The sequence below is a fragment of the Pseudorca crassidens genome, chromosome 14, assembly GCF_039906515.1.
Source record: "Pseudorca crassidens isolate mPseCra1 chromosome 14, mPseCra1.hap1, whole genome shotgun sequence".
Classification (NCBI taxonomy): Eukaryota; Metazoa; Chordata; class Mammalia; order Artiodactyla; family Delphinidae; genus Pseudorca; species Pseudorca crassidens.
In genome coordinates this window covers 17,665,060-17,682,111 of record NC_090309.1, presented here as the reverse complement: position 1 = coordinate 17,682,111, position 17,052 = coordinate 17,665,060, and the positions used below count along the sequence as shown (strand labels likewise).

Genomic DNA, 17,052 nt, shown 5'->3' with positions numbered 1-17,052 from the left:
AGAAGAAACCATACACCAGGAGAAAATATTTTTAAAACACATGTATGATAAAGGAGTGTTACACAAAATTAAAAATAAACTCAAAATTTAACAATAAGAAAACAAATAGCCCAAATAAAAAGTGTGCTTCATCCTGCATCAGGACCTGCTTCCATTTTCTCTCTTCCATTCCCATTAACATGCTGGGTGAGACTTCCCAGATATGAAATGAGACTTTATTAGAAAAGGCATCATATACTGATTGGTACCTGTATGGATTTTAGTACTTCCTGTTAAAACCTACACACTAGTGTTACTTGTATTTATTTTTATTACTTGTATTTATTATTTATTACTTGTATTTATTATAATGGTTCTCATTATAAAATAAATACTTGAATTGTTTTAAACTTTAAGCTCCATAAGCACAATATCCAAAAATGTTTTAAACTGTACCCCCGATCATATTTTATTATTCATAAATATTTCTGAAATAAATGAGGGACAGTCAATTACTGTTTCAGCTATAAACATCAAAAGAAATGGTGGTGTTACATTTGATGGGAAGTAAATTTGGGGGGAGTAAAAAATCATAACAAGATTTTTTTAATAGCATTATATGTAATTTAGAAAAACAAGTAGGAGGTGGCTAGTGTTTTGGAAAATATTGATCAGAAAATAAATCTATACTGGAAGGAGGAAATATATATTTAAAGAATGGATATAAAGTCAGTCAGTAAACTCAGAAAGAAAATTAAGTGGAAAGATATAGAAAAAAAGTCCATAACTGGCTAACAAAATTGATATGAATGATAACAGTTAATTTATTGTTTTATAATGAATAACCTGAAAGCAAGACAGGTAAGAACCAGTAGGAAATCTGCCATGTAGCAAAACAGTCTGGCTTAGCAAGTGCTGCTCCAAGGTGTCTTGCTTACAGAGATTTCTTATTTAATAACATTATATTAAGAAAAAGCAAAGACAAAATTTGTAGTAAGTAAAAGTGAAGTTAGTATTTCCATCTTTGAGGAAGATATCAAGTTTGGGTCCAATATAATGGAAAATAAATGACTTTGAAAGGATATAGTCTTGGGTTAGAAATTAAGATGAATAAAGATAAGCCTGCAATCTAGGGACATCTTAGGGATACCCACTTGCTAGTGACTACTATATTGGACAACAGAGATTGTATAACGTTCTATTACCTCAAAGTATTCTATGGCATATCGGTTTTGTAGACCAGTTGTTCTCAAAGTGTGGCTTTGGTCAGCAATATCAGCATTTCCTGCAAACTCATTTAAAAGCAAATTCCCAGGCCCTATCCCAAATCAGAAATTTAGAGTTGGAAGAAGAGGCAATCTGTTATAACAAGCCCTCAAGGTAATTGTCATGCATACTAAAGTTTTAGAACCACTGTATTAGATCTTTTCTCTCTTTTTCTTTCCCTCCCGCTCTCCTCTCTCTCTCTCTCTCTCACACACACACCACACACCATACCCCCCACATAACCCATGGCTCTTGTAAATTACCCAAATATATGTGTCTCCATATCGCCACATCTCTTCTACTGAGAAGGCACTATTGCACCAAAGCAGAACCCAGGACTGGAAAATTATGGAGTCCATCCTGTTAATCTGGTAGTTTTTGTGATTTGATTTAGTGTCAAATTTCACGTTGCTGCCCTGATGTGTCTTTTTATATGTTGTTGCCACACAAAAGGGGCAAGTGAGCTCATAGTGCTAGCTATGCATAAGCTGAAGCCTGCCCCACTGGGTAAGATATATGTCTTAAGTCACATTTCTTAGAAGCATAAGATGAGACAGTGGTTCTTTTGTGGGTGGTTTGTTGAGGAAGAACTTTTTGACGAAGCCTGTTTGAGAGTAAAGGAATCGAAACAGGACAAGGGAGAAAGCAAGCAAAGAACTGTGTTCAGGTGAAATTGAGGCTCAAGTCTGATCCCACAGGAAGCTCTGAATCATTAATGGCGATCGTGAACCACCAGCTTGAAGCAGGAGGGCCAGAATACTGTAAGCCCCCCACGTACAAACCTTCAAGTTGCAAACTTTCAAAGATGCGAGCATGTGATCCATCAACGTCAGGCGTGAGTGAAATTTCAGCTTGCCCTCTGTCTCCTGTTGCTGACGATCCTTCAGCTCTACCATCTCCCACCTCCTTTCCCTCCTCCAGTCAGTAACACTTCTTGCCTGTTCACTCGATATCAGCCCCTGTATGCAAGCTGTTGTACTGTAGTACTATACTTTTCAAGGTACTGTACTGTGAGATTAAAAGTGTTTTCTGTATTTTTTGTGTTTGTTTTATTAATATATTAATTTGTGTGAAAAAGTATTATAAACCTATTACAGTAGAGTACTGTATAGCCGATTGTGTTAGTTGGGTTACCTAGGCTAACTTTGTTGGACTTAGATGAACGTGCTCTCAGACCTCAATGATATGTAGGGACTTACTGTATTATACATTTTATGAGTCTGTCATTGGCTGTGGGTTACCCCCAAAGATGAGGACATTACCTTCCAAGCATTTCCGGATAATTTGGCTTGTGCAGGCTGCGGCCAATTCTCAAAAGAACAGTTAAGGAATGTGTGCTCCTGGGTAGTAGACTGGTTCTGGACAGAGCACCAGCAGTATCTACTACAGATTCCAACATTGCAGAAAGGTGGTTGGAGAGAAAGGTCAGAGTTCAATGCTATTAATGTTGATTCCATTGGAAATCCCCCTATGCTAGGTTTTATCCCCATGCTAGATTTTATCTTCTTTGTGCCTTGCAAGGTGGCAGTTAGAAGTAATAATGTACTATAACAGATTTGCAATGAATATTTGGGGAGAATTAAGCCATTCTTCTGAATAAGCCATTGGAAACAATTGGTCAACCTTCCTTATTTTGTACTTGATGAAAATGAGGTTTAGAAAGGAAAGTGACAAATATATATATAAGATTAGGGATTTAGAGAGGCACTATATATGTACCAAGATCAAAGTGGTGTCATTTTCCGGTATTAAACTACTCAATCAAACTAAAATAAGGAGCTACTGAAGATGAAAGAAAAAAAAAAAAAAGGACCTCTTTCAGTTAAAGTATGTGATCTTGATAGCAGCATTCTGGAAGCAGTCTTTCTTACTTGTTCCATTAGTGAGTCTAAAGAAAAGAATCTAATTTGACTATGAGTGCAGACTCTTGCTACTTCTCAGTTCTTACTAAAGCTGCAACAGCTAAATCCATCTATTTATGAGGCTGGCCCTAAGGAACAATGTGGGGAATAGTGAGGGGAGTAATTTGTCACCTACTACATCAAGTCACCATGGAATATTGACTCCCTCATTATCACTCCACGCAAGTCATCCTGGTGCCTAAATGAACACATTTGTCATAGAGCCCTGTAAGGAAAGCAACATTTTTGCTGTGGAATTTTGAAATTTCTTAGATCCTTAATTACACTTAAAACCATCTACAGATATTAATGTATTCCTCAATTTCCTAAAGGTTCAAACTGCTGTGAAATAGTGCTTTCTCTGGGAAGTATGCATTTTTGTGAACAAAAATAAAACGTTATGTTTGATAAGCCAAACAGAGAATCTCAGTGAAGTTGTAAGAGCAGGTAAGCAAAAGAGCCTAGAAACTTAATCTTGTTCATTCTCTCCCCTCCATTTGCTCTGATTATTTTATTTAATTTTGTATACCATTTTAATTATTTTTTAACAGTAAGGAAAAACATAAGTTAATATAGTTATTGGTGAAGAGATTTATTTGTTCTCCTTATCTGATGATTGCTGTTGTAGATAATGATAAAATATAGAAGAAATTTTTCAATTATTCAGAAGGTGGTAAAATGAGCTGTTATTCTGTTTGCCTGAATAAAGTGGATATTGGCTTTCTTCGGTTTATAACTTCTTTGAGGGGACAGATAGATGAATTTATAAGACAGAAGAACTGGAAACATGAAGTTTTTGATAGACTTGAAGCCATTCAGGACTATCCACTGCCTCTGAAAATTTACAATTTTCAAGCCCACTTATGAAAGTTTCCAAATATGTAAGGGTTGAGTCCAGTTACAGAGTAAACTCAGATATTGATAAACATGATAATGTGGCAGTTGGGAAAAGAGGCTTAGGTCCAGTATAAACCCTTTGAAGCTAGTTGTGAAACACAGGCAAATATTCCTGTTTCCAAGGACATGATTTGTTTCCTTATATAACAGATAACCTCACTCCTTTAACTCCTTTAACTCACTCCTTTAACTTACCACCAGTTTAAACTCATTTTGGTTAGTATAACTTTGATTACTTATTTATTTAGTCATAAAAAGACAGCAGAATAACCTATATTCTGTCATCAACAGTGAGCTGACAACAGTGAAATAGTCCAAGTGCTCTGTGAAACATGGTAAAAAGTTGAAATTCAGGGGTGTGTTCCCAGGCAGGTGAATTTCTGTGGCAGGATGTTTTTTGACTGTGTATAGATAATTCAGCAAGCATATAAACGTTTCTGTGATTGATAGTTTAGGAGTAGAGGAATGGAAAAGGGACTGAAGAAGTTACAGAAATTCATTTTCTCTCCTAACCTTCTTCTCTTCCTCCCTCTAGCAGTCCTTATGGGAGACTATGGAGAAATGCATTCAATCTAAAGGCTTCACATGTTATATTTGTATGTATTATAATGTATGCATTACAATGAGCACACTAGGCAAGAGCATTGCTATTGCTCTCTACTTGTTTGAAGTCTATCTAGAGCAGTAAGAGGATACATAAATAAATAGAGGAAACAGGTGGAGGACTGTGTAAATGGTGGAAATAAGTAGCACATAGATTTAACTGGTAGAAAAAGGCTCTACCCTTACAGGTTTACACTAGACATATCAATCCTACCCCTTTGCATTACAGAGAGATACTAGCTGTGAAAAATGCTCACCTGGTCTTCTGATCTATTCTAGACTAGATTAAAAAATATGTGTCAGATATCATGCTAGACTTGAACAGCTGAATTGTCAATCAGTGGTAAAAGACAGGCCTTTTAAAAGACTATAATGGTGTTATGGACTGAATATTTGTGTCCTTCTCCCCTCTTCCCAATTCATTATGTTCAAGCCCTAATGTCCAATGTAATAATATTTAGAGGTGGAGCCTTTGGGAGGTAATTAGAGTTAAATTAGTTCATTAGGGTGGGGTCCTCACGATGAGACTAATACCCTTGTAAGAAGAGAAAGAGACAGGAGAGAGCACTTTGTCTACAGGAACAGGCAAAAAGGAAAGGCCATATGAGCACACAGCAAGAAGGCCACAATCTACGAGCCAGGAAACTGGCTCTCACCAAACACTGAATCTGCCTGCAACTTGAGGGTAACGTCTCAGCCTCCAGAACCGTAAGAAAAAGTGTTTGTTGTTTAAACATCCCAGTCTATGGTATTTTGTTTTAGCCACCCAAACTGACTGAAAACAAATAGATTTTGGGAAACAGAAATAATTGGCATGGAGCTTTGGATTTGTTCCACTACCTCCGCATCATCCTAGACTTTAACACTTCATTCCTCCTTGATGTTTAATATGGACCCATATAAAGAAAATTTTGTGCCAGTGATATTGTATAAGGAAACGGTGAGGTAGCATTAAGGCAAACTTTGAAGCATGTGTGGAATTACAATTAAAGCAGAAAGATAGGACTTCCCTGGTGGTGCAGTGGTTAAGAATCTGTCTGCCAATGAGGGGACACGGGTTCGAGCCCTGGTCTGGGGAGATCCCACATGCCACGGAGCAACTAAGCCCGTGTGCCACAACTACTAAGCCTGCAGTCTAGAGCCCACATGCCACAACTACTGAAGCCTGCATGCCTAGAGCCCATGCTCCACAACAAGAGAAGCCACTGCTATAAGTCCACACACCACAATGAAGAGTAACCCTTGCGACAACTAGAGAAAGCCCGCACACAACGAAGACCCAACACAGCCAAAAATAAATAATAAATAAATAAATAAGTAAATAAATAAGTAAATAAAAAGGAGAAAGATAGAAAGGTAATTAAAATAATGTACATTAAAAAATTGGGTTCTGAATATTTATACATAGGAATTAATGTATTCATTGTGAATATTGAGTACATTTAAAATATAAAGAAATAATTAGGAATAATAAAAACCCTCATTCTGGATGGTGATTACCATTTTCTTTTTGAGTGGAAAGAAGATAGAATTTGATTACCATTTTTTATCTAAACTCTTTCTTTATGATTGTTTTAAAGGTAAAACAATTCACAGAAATAAAAATAGTTGTTATTAGGTAATAAAATACGAGGTGTATTTTAGTCTTCTATTTATATTCTTCCATGTTAAAAAAAATCTAAAATGTGTCTATATCTCTTCTCATATTTCTATAATTAGAAATGAACAAATCCCTTAATCAGGGTTTTAGGCTGCTCACATATTTGGATTTTCTGCTTTCAAGATCACTTATCCTATTCCTCAAAGTAATATTAGGTTTGAATAGTTCTTAGATATCTGCAACTTGTCTCATTGGTTCCTTGGAGATAGAGACTATGACCATACCTTACTTAACCTTGCTTGTATTTTCAGTGGTTAATTTTCAATAATTGATGAATAAAGGAATGAATAATTACAAACACTTATGTTTTTATTTTTCCAGTCTAAAACCCAGCATTTGTTTCTTGTTGCCCACAGGCTGTAAAGTCCATCTTTTCCAAACAGCCTGGACTTCCTTGCTAGATTTCCACTCCATGGTTAAAACTAAATTTTACTCAGATTGTGGTGATTAGTTAATGCTCTGGTACGTTTGTATTTTACTGCTTTTGGGAACATCCTATGTGAGAGTAATGCTAGTGTGTCTCAATAGAGTATTATGGAATGCTCTCAAAATACCGATTAGTAGAAACAAAAATCTCATCTCAATACAGAGACTCTAAATATAGTCTCCCAAAGAAAATTTCTTTCCAGGTGAAGAAAATTGTTACATATATATTTCCAACTGTTCCTAGTCAGTACGACTTAAGAGGAAGTATAGAAATTTTTAGCTAAAGCATGTATCCTGAAGATGCAGAGAAGTTAAAATCTAACAATAGTGCAGGGATTTATATGTGGTCTTTCTGTCTTTCACCGTGAACAAAACTGGCTGTTTTCCTTCCAAAAGTGTTCAAGACACTGGTCAGGAAATCTCAACAGGAAGCCTCTAATCTCTTAGTGGAAACTCAATATTCACATCCAGTCCTGTCTGAGACAGATATCTTCAACCACAGTGTAAGTAGCAGCCCAAATCTGACAGCCACATATTTCCATAATTTGTTCAAAAAAGGCAATTTAAAGTTGATTTCCAGCTTTGTAAGAATATTAAACCCCACTGAATATCATTTTTTCTTTCTTTTACTTCTTCATATGTCTGTCTGTAAAAGAGGTAAACAGCAGGATTCAATCGCTCAATACTGAAACAATAGGTGTGTACAAGTTGGTATGGGCCAGGAAAAGTAGTTAAGATTACTTACCATACATATTCATTTCCTTCTTTTATGCTTTTCTCAACCTCAGGCTTCCTTGTTTTTTCCTAAAAATTATCCACTGTTTTTCAGTGTCTGCCTAATGAAACCAACTAACTCTGTGTCCTACCCTTCCTAAAATTAGTCTTCTTTCCAAAATTATCATGTTTTAAATTAAGGCTTTAGCCATTTATTTAGAGAACAGTATTGATATAATCAATACTAAACTGCTAACATCTCTACAATTAATCTGTGACCTGTTTGAAGAACATCAAAATTTCTAAAGAAAAAAACTTTGCATTATATACAAAGATCCATTAAAAAGTTTGGCATTTTCACACAGCAATACCATTCTACAAACCTGTTAAAAGAAACAATATTTATATAGTTAAAAACTCATGCAAATACATATAAATATGTAATTCAGTACTGTTTATAATGTTTATATAAGAAATATAATTGTCCAGGAATAGCTAAATAGGTTTCAGGACAATGGGACTGTGTGCAATTATGAAAAATTATGTAGAATTATGCAGCTATTAACAATTATGTTTATTAATATTTCATGCATACATTAAAATTCACATTTCATTCTTAGGATGTTAAAATTTATTAATTAATAAAGTTATTATAAATATAAACCTTCATATATATGATTATATAGAATTTAGAAAACTTATAATTTCCTAAGTAGTAATGTATTCTGTGAGAGTATGGATTTTTTGTACTGATACCAAACTCACTTTTCAACTTTTCTATGAGGAAAATGTATATTTTCATTATATCTTAGGATAGAACTTCATTTTGCAAAACAGGAGTATACATTATAATAGAAAGTGAGTACAGTGTAGAAAATGATACACATACATATAAATATCCATAAGATTTTAGCAGATATGCTTCTGTATATTTTATACATAGATGCAAATGTAACTAACAAAATTAGAACATACTGAATGCTATTTTATATTCAGCTTTATTAGCCTAAGTTTATTAAAATTTCCCACATATCATTAAAAATTATACTCCAAAGACTTAAGTACTTTACATAGTAAAGTTTGAACACCAATGGACTAGTAGGTTTCCAATAAACATTTGTTGATTAAAAAAAAAATGTTTCTCAAGTTCCCAAGTGGTATTGATGAAATAAAGGACATGTTAACTTTCAGGGCTCTTGTTTTCTGTTATGCTCTTAACACTAGGAAATATTAAATAATTTTGGGTTTAACTAGTCACACCTGAAATTTCCTGCTTGTCTGGCCAAGTGTCAACACAGATAATATCATAAAAACAGCTACACTAACAAAAGGAACACATAGTAACATTTTGTTTTTAATCTGACAGATAAAAGCCTAGTTACTTATGGTTTTAAGTTATATTTATTTCATTAGATGTAAATTTGGATATTTTTTCACTTGTGTATTAGCCCTCTATTTTTTATTTGGTGAATTTCCTTCTCATATCTCTTACTAATTTTATATTAGAGTTTACAATTTTTATATTAATTTTAAAGATTCTTTAGTGTGTGGAAACTAGTTTGGAGATTATATATATATCCCCATAGTCATGCCTTTTACAGAATGTCCTAAATTTGGGATCATACAGTATGTGTCCTTTTTCAGATTGGCTATTTTTTTCATTTAGTAATATGCTTTTAAGTTTCCTCCATATTGTCTCATGGGTTTGATAACTCATTTCTTTTAAGTGCTGAAAATGTTCCATTGTCTGGATGAGCCACATTTTATTTACCCATTCCTCTACTGAAGAACTTCTTGGCTTCTTTCAAGTTTTGACAGTTATGAAGAAAATAGCTTAAACATCCATGTTTAGGTTTTGTGTGGACATAATTTTACCACTCTTTTGGCCAAATACCTAGGAATGCTATTGCTGGATCATATGGTAAAAGTATGTTTAGTTTTGTAACAAACTGCCAGACTGTCTTCCAAAGTGGCTGTACAATTTTCTATTCCCCCCCAAGCAACAAATGAGATTTCCAATTGTTCCATATCCTTGCAGAATTTGCAGTTGTCAGTGTTACGGATTTTTGCTACTCTGGTAAGTATGCAGTGGCATCTCATTGTTATTTAAATTTGCATTTCCCTGATAACAGTATGTTGTGGAACATCTTCTCAATTGCTTTTTTGCCCTGCATATATCTTTCTTGGTGGGATGTCTGTTAAGGTCTTTGGTCCATTTTTTAATTGCTTTTTGTTGTTTTTTGTTTCCTTACTGTTGAGTTTTAAGAGTTCTTTGTACATATTTGGTAACAGTCCTTTATTAGATATGCCTTTAACAAATATTTTCTCCCTATCTGAGACTTGTCTTATTCTCTTTCACAGAATGTAAGTTTTAAATTTTAATGGGGGCTTCCCTGGTGGCGCAGTGATTGAGAGTCCGCCTGCCGATGCAGGGGACACGGGTTCGTGCCCCGGTCCGGGAGGATCCCACATGCCGCGGAGCGGCTGGGCCCGTGAGCCATGGCCGCTGAGCCTGCGCGTCCGGAGCCTGTGCGCCACAGCGGGAGAGGCCACAACAGTGAGAGGCCCGCGTACCGCAAAAAAAAAAAAAAAAAAAAAATTTTAATGAATTCCAGTTTATCAATTATTTATTTCATGGATCATGCCTTTGTTGTTTTATCTAAAAAGTGATCATCATACCAAAGCTTATTTAGGTTTTCTCTTATGTTACCTTCAAAGAGTTTTATAGATTTGTGTCTTATATGTCAGTCTGTGATCCATTTTGAGTTAAGTTTTGTGAAGGGTGTAAGATTTGGGTCTAGATTCTTTTTTATTTATTTTTGAATGTGGATGTCCAGTTGTTCCAGCACCATTTGTTTAAAAGACTATCTTTGCTCCATTTTATTACCTTTGCTCATTTGTCAAAGACCAGTTGACTTACATATTTACTGGGTTTATTTCTGGGCCTCCTATTCTATTCCATTCATCTGTCTATTCATTCACCAATACCACACTGTCTTGATTACTGCAGCACTATAGAATTATTGAAGTAGGGTAGTGTCAGTTCTCAAACTTCGTTCTTCTCCGTCATCATTGTCAGGCTCTTTTGCCTCTCCATATAAACTCTATCAGTTTGTTGATATCAACAATACAACTTGCAGAATTTTGATTAGAATTATGTCAAATCTATAGATCAGGTTAGGAAGAACTGACATCTTGACAATATTGATTTGTCTTATCCATGAACATGGACTATCTATCCATTTATTTAATTTTTCTCTGATTTCATTTATCAGAGTTTTTCAGTTTTCATCACGCAGATCTTGTACATGTTTTGCTGACTTATACCTAGGTATTACATATTTTTGTGTGCTAATATAAATGGTGTTGCATATTTAATTTCAAATTTCACTTGTTTATTAATTGGATATAGGAGAGCCATTGACTTGTATATATTAACCTGGTATAAATATATTTTTAAAATTTGTCTTGAAATTTCTACTTTGATCCATGTCTTATTTAGAAGTATGATGTTTAGTCTCTATGTGTTTTAGTTGGGATTTTCCAGTTATCTTTCTCTTATTTGATCTCTAGTTTAATTCCTTTGTAGTCTGAGAGCAGTTGTATGATATCTACCTTTTTATATTTGTTAGAGTGTTTTATGGTCCAGTATGTGGTCTGTCGTGGTGAATGTCCCATGTGAGCTTGAAAAGAGTTGTGTATTTCACTGTTGTTGAGTGAAATACTTTACAGACATCAGTTATGTACAGTTGATAGTGTTATTTAGTTCAACTAGGTCTTTACTGACTTTCTGCCTCCTACATATGCTCATTGGTGAAAGAGGGGTGTGGAAAGCTCTAACTTAAATAGTGAATTTATTTATTTCTCTTTGCTGTTCTAATAGTTTTTCTTCATGTATTTTGATGCTGTATTGTTAGATGCATAAGAATTGTTATGTCTTCTTGGAGAATAAACCCCTTTTTCAGTATGTAATACCACCTCTTTTCCCTGATATCATTTTGAGCTTTGAATTCTACTTTATTCTGAAATTAAGATAGCTACTCTAGTTTTTCTCTTTTTCTGATTAGTGTTAACATGGTATATCTTTATTCATGCATTTACTTGTAATTAATATGTGTCTTTATATTTAAATTGGGTGTGTTGTAGACAACATATAGATGGGTCTTGTTTTTTGATACAAGCTAACAATTTGCATCATTTAATTGGTCCATTTAGACCACTGACATTCTGAGTGATTTTCATGAAATTAGCATTGATTATATCTGTTCCTGTTCTCTATTTTTGCCCTTATTTTTGCTACTATTTTTGATTTCCATTCTTTTTCTGCCTTTTGTGGGTTTAAAAGAGCATTAAATATGATTACATTTTTTCTCTTTAATATATCAGTTATACTTGTTGTTATTGTTGTTGTTTTTCATTTTTCTTTTTGGACAGGAAGTAGGATTTATTGGTGAGTAAACACAGGGCAGTGCTGAAGTTCTTATGAGTGCAAGTCTCACCATTTGTCCAGGGGTTATTGTTAGAAATGTATTTTACCCCACAGCCATCTAGGATGAGCTGCTTTTCAGCTACCATGTCTTCAAAATCATCTGCATTAAACTTGGTAAAGTCCTACTTCTTGGAGATGTAGAATTCTAGCAGCCAGCTAACTTGAACTTGTCCCTGAATAGGGCCTCAATCACATGCTTCTTGTTCTTCAGTTTGGTGCAGATGGACATTATGATTTGGCCAATGTGGACCTTGGCCTGTCTAGCTCAGGCTTTTAGAAGCCACCACTCCATACCTGTCTGGAGCCTATGCTGGGGACAATATGAGGTCATACATGAATGTCTACTAGAATGGGCTGTCTCCATGTCACTTTGGGCAACCCATATGAGCAACAGTTTACATACATTATCAAATAGGCTACTATTTGCAGCCATTAGACACCAGGACCCCCATGAGGAAAAAAGCATGGTCTGCTTAACTGGCTGCAGTTTTTTGTTGTTGTTGTTGTTTTTGTTTTTTTGTTTTTAAACTTTTTTTTAGTGTTTGCCCTAGAGTTTGCAATATACATATTCAGCTAATCTAAGTCCACTTTCAAATAATACTATACACATCTCAGGCAGTGTGAGTACCATATGATAACAAAATAATCCCAGTTTCTCCATCCTGTCCCTTGCCTCATTGCTGTCATTCATTTCACATATATTTACATAAGCATACATATATGTAATATATGTATAAAATATAAACATGTATAATCAAATACATTCTTGATATTATTATACTTAACAAAGTCTTGTATAATCAATTAATAATATGAAAAATAACTGTTTTTATTTTAACTTTTCTTATTCAATCTTTGGTGCTATTCCTTTCTTTACACTGATCCAAGTTTCTGACCCATGTTATTTTCTTTCTCTCTAAAACACCTTTTATAACATTTCTTGCAGCTTAAGTCTACTGGCAATAAATTCCCTCAATTTTGTTTGTCTGCAAAAGTTTTTATTTCTCCTGCACTTTTGAAGGAAAATTTCACAGGGTACAACATTGTACATTGGTGGGGTTTTTTTCTTCTAATACTTTATTTCAGTTCACAGTTTCTGAGGAAATGTCAAATGCAATTCTTGTATTTGCTCCTTTGTAGATAAGGTGTTTATTTTTCCCATCTGGTGTCTTTTAGTAAGTTTTTTTTTTTTTTTGGCATTTATCGTGCTTGATGTTCTATAAGATTCCTGGATCTGTGGTTTTGTGTTTGATCTTAATTTGGGAAAATTCTTGGTCATTATCATTTCTCATATTTCTTCTGTTCTTTTCTTTCTTCTCCTTCTGATAGTCCCATTATGCATTTTGTACCTGTTCCACAGTCCTTGGATAGTCTGCTCTGTTTTTATCAGTCTCTGTTCTCTTTGCTTTCTGGTTTTCATTGTTTTGTCATATAGCCTCTAGCTCAGAAATTCTTTCCTCAGCCATGTCCTGTGTACTAAGAAGCCCATCAAAGGCTTTCTCATAGTTGTTTTAAATTATCAGTCTGAAAATTCCAATATTCCTGCTGTGTCTGTTCTGATGTTTGCTCTATTCCTTCAAGTGTGTGTTTGTTTTTTTTTTTTTTTTTTGATTTGTTTGTTTGTTTTGTTATTTTACCTTTTGATATACCTTGTAATTTTTTTTCCCTTGGAAGCAGGACATAATGTACTAGGTAAAGGGACTGCTGTAAATAGGTTTATAGTAATGTGGTGGTGAGGTGTGGTGGGAGGGAAGTGTTCTATAATCTTATAATTAGGTCTCAGTCTTTTAGTAAGAGTATGCCTCTGGACTGTGAACTTCATAAGTATTTCTCAGTTCTTTTGTTTTTGTTTTTTGTCTCAGCTGAATTGGGATATTTCCTTTCTGCTAAGTTAATTAGGCTGTGCTAATATCCCAGCATGTTAGGCTCTAGTTAATTAGTTTACCTGAGGGCAGGGCTTGCTAAAAAGAACCCAGAGCTTTGTGGTATTTCAAAATGGTTCCTTTCCCCTTTTCCCTACCAGAAGCCAATGGGGATTTTTCTCAGATATTTATTCTGAGAACTTGGTTGAGCTTCTGGAGGTAGATCTCACAAAATTGTGGGGATCCCCTTATGACTGGGGTCCCTGAATGATGTAACTATCAGAGTTGCCCACACTGAGCCTTCAGCAATTCCTCAATTTCAGGTTTTCTAACCCTGGCACTGGTATCTGCAAAGGTTTCTGGTTTTTTTGGTCAAACTATTCCAGCTTTGTCCAGTGGGAGCTCTTTTAGTTGACACCTAAGTGTCCACTTATATATCCTACACCTCCATTTATGTATGAGCATGTGTGTGTGTGTGTGTGTGTGTGTGTGTGTGTGTGTGTGTGTGTGTCATACATTCTTATTTTCTGACATTATGACACTCATCTTATATATTTCTGCCCTGGTCCTAGAATCTGGGATTCATCCAAGGAACTCTAGTTCCTTTTAATGAAGAATGGTATTAGAAACTAAGATCTGGGCATTAGGTGTGTTCTTATTTCATTTTCCTTTCTTTTCTCTCTTCCTTCCTTCCTTTCTTCCTTCATTCCTCCCTCCTTTCCTCCCTTCTTTTCTTCATTCGTTCTTTCCTTCCTTCTTCCTCTTTCTCGAATCTCAGACTTCATTCTTGGATCATTTTCTTCATTTTCAAATACATTTTTCAGAAGTACCTTGAGTTTGTTGGTGCTGCATTTTAACATACGTAGCTTTTTAAATTTTTAAAATTATTTTATTTTTTTCATCAGTCTTGAAAACTTATTTACAGATTTTTCTTATCTCATTGCACAGTATTATATATAAAGTTTCCCTCATTTTTTACAGTTATGTATTTCTAAATTGAACAACAAATTAAGTAATTTTATAGCTCACATTATTTTGCAGTGTATCTGAAAGATTTGATTTGAAGTTTTTTTCATATCATAGTATAAATCACATTGTGAAAGAAATAATTTCTCCATCATCCTGGGACTAAAAATCAACGTATGCAGAAAGGAATAAACTTAGGAGAGCATCATATTCCTCCTCCTTCACAATTTAATGCCATAGACATAGATAATAATGACCATGATAATTTGAGAGGAACATATGTTGACTTATGAATTCTCTACCCAACCGTAAAGCCAGCTCAATGAGTTAGGATCCATGCTCTCCCCCTTCCTCTTCTCATCCCCTATTTACTCCAACACTCCAATTGCTCTAGACTATATCTTTGTTAAAATGTTTTAAAATATTTAAGGACTTTGAAAAGACAAATCTCTGTATTTGTTGGGCAGAGTTTTCTGTATGACTGTGATTTAAATTGACTGACTTATTAACAGATAATGTTTTAAATTAAGAATGATATTTAGATTTATATATTATGTAATTCTGCTTCTTGGGTTAAAAAAAAAAGTAGAATTGAGGTGATTATAGAGGCAAGAAATCAGTTCAGATAAAATATGATGAACCCCTGAAAAGGGAAACTGAAGATTATTGTACCATATTCTAAATTTATATTCAAAAAGAATAATTAGAACTTATACCAGTGCAGGTAACTTGAGGGATATGATAAAGAAGTGAAAGCAGAGAAAAAGTCTAAACTAATCATTTGGCTGAATGTGTTGGATATAGTGCCATGTAGTGAGACAACTGAGAGGGACTACATACTACATATTGGAATAATGTTATCGGGGTCTTTTTAAGCATATAGGTTTGCAATGTGTTTCTCTTCAGCAGGTATCCAAAGATATTAATCTGCCCCCCTGTAGGACATATGAGCTGAAGATAGATTTAGGAGTAATCAACATAGTGTTTGTTCTTGATGAGATTGCCCAGGAATAGTAGGTATGAATCTTCTACTTTATCAGAAATGACAACTTGATAGGCTCCCCAGTCAGACTAATTTTTGATATGCATTTGACTATCTGAAACATTTCTCTATTTATTTATCAACTACCAATTTATTTATCTATAAGTTCTTCCTATGTAGAACTTATGGATAGAAGTAATCATCAAAATAAAATCTAAAAGAGAAGAGCTTCATTTTTTTCTTGAACAGTGTCAGGCTGTTTTGTCAATAATCTGTTGACATGAAAAACTTATCTGACATGATAAACTTATCTGACATCTTCATGATTTAGAAAACTATTGGAGGAGATTATTAAAGTTTTCAACACAAATCAGTTGTAAACAGATTTTGCTCTTTAGAAAACCTTATCACACTGTCAGTGAATGCATATTTTAAAAGAATCTGAATTTCATTGGAATATGTACATGCCTGATGTTTGAGTCTACCTCTCTCAGTTGAAGTGGATTATCATTAGAATACTTGGCCCAGATCAGTCTGGCAAGAAAGTCTCTTGTTCAGTAAATCTCCTTTCTCCACTGAAATCTATAAATATTCTCTTCATTAAAATTTATGAGAAGACTCATCTGTCTTAAATATTTGCTAATATTAGTCATGGTTAAATCTTTACATTTCAAAATTTCCTCCCTCTCTCTCCGTCTTATCCTCTCTCTCATAAAAGGAAAAAAATCAAAAGCTTGAGTTCTACTTAAGTTCTGTGGTACTGCAAAAATATTGAAATACAATAGAAATGGACAGAATAGTATTATCATCGAATAATAAAGATGGAGCTGGAATTTCCTCTGCTTTTAACCTAATAACCCAAGGGTCTATTTCTGATGAAACAGGCCACAGAGTTACTCCTGATGTTAAACATGATCTCATAGTCATACAAATCAGAGTAAGAATGTTTTTAGAGGAAAATTAGATTTGTGGACTCATAAGATTAACATTGTATATTGAGACAATCAAATATATATCTATCAAATCTTATTTCATAGTTATATGAAGACATGTAGCCCAGGAAATTAACTCATTTCACTAGTTAGGGGATACATGTTGATATTAGAGTTAAGAGAAATTATTTAACCTCACATAATATTATGTGGTATCTGGGAACATGACCAGATGAAAATAACTTTCTTGTTGTTTATATAGCTTTATGCATCATAAACATGAAAAACCAAACCCTCAAAATAGTCCAATAGGTTGCTTTCTGCTTTATCATTATCATTATTATTAGTTTGCTTGTTTTTTCTTTTTAGGAAACT

General features: G+C 34.3%; 1 non-coding gene across 1 annotated transcript; it reads right to left on the bottom strand.

Annotated features, from left to right (window-relative positions):
* Nucleotides 1-12,287: 12,287 nt before the first annotated feature.
* Nucleotides 12,288-12,422, bottom strand: LOC137206291 (small nucleolar RNA SNORA70). The gene has a single exon (XR_010934605.1). It is a non-coding gene; the product is annotated as a small nucleolar RNA SNORA70 (small nucleolar RNA).
* Nucleotides 12,423-17,052: the final 4,630 nt, after the last annotated feature.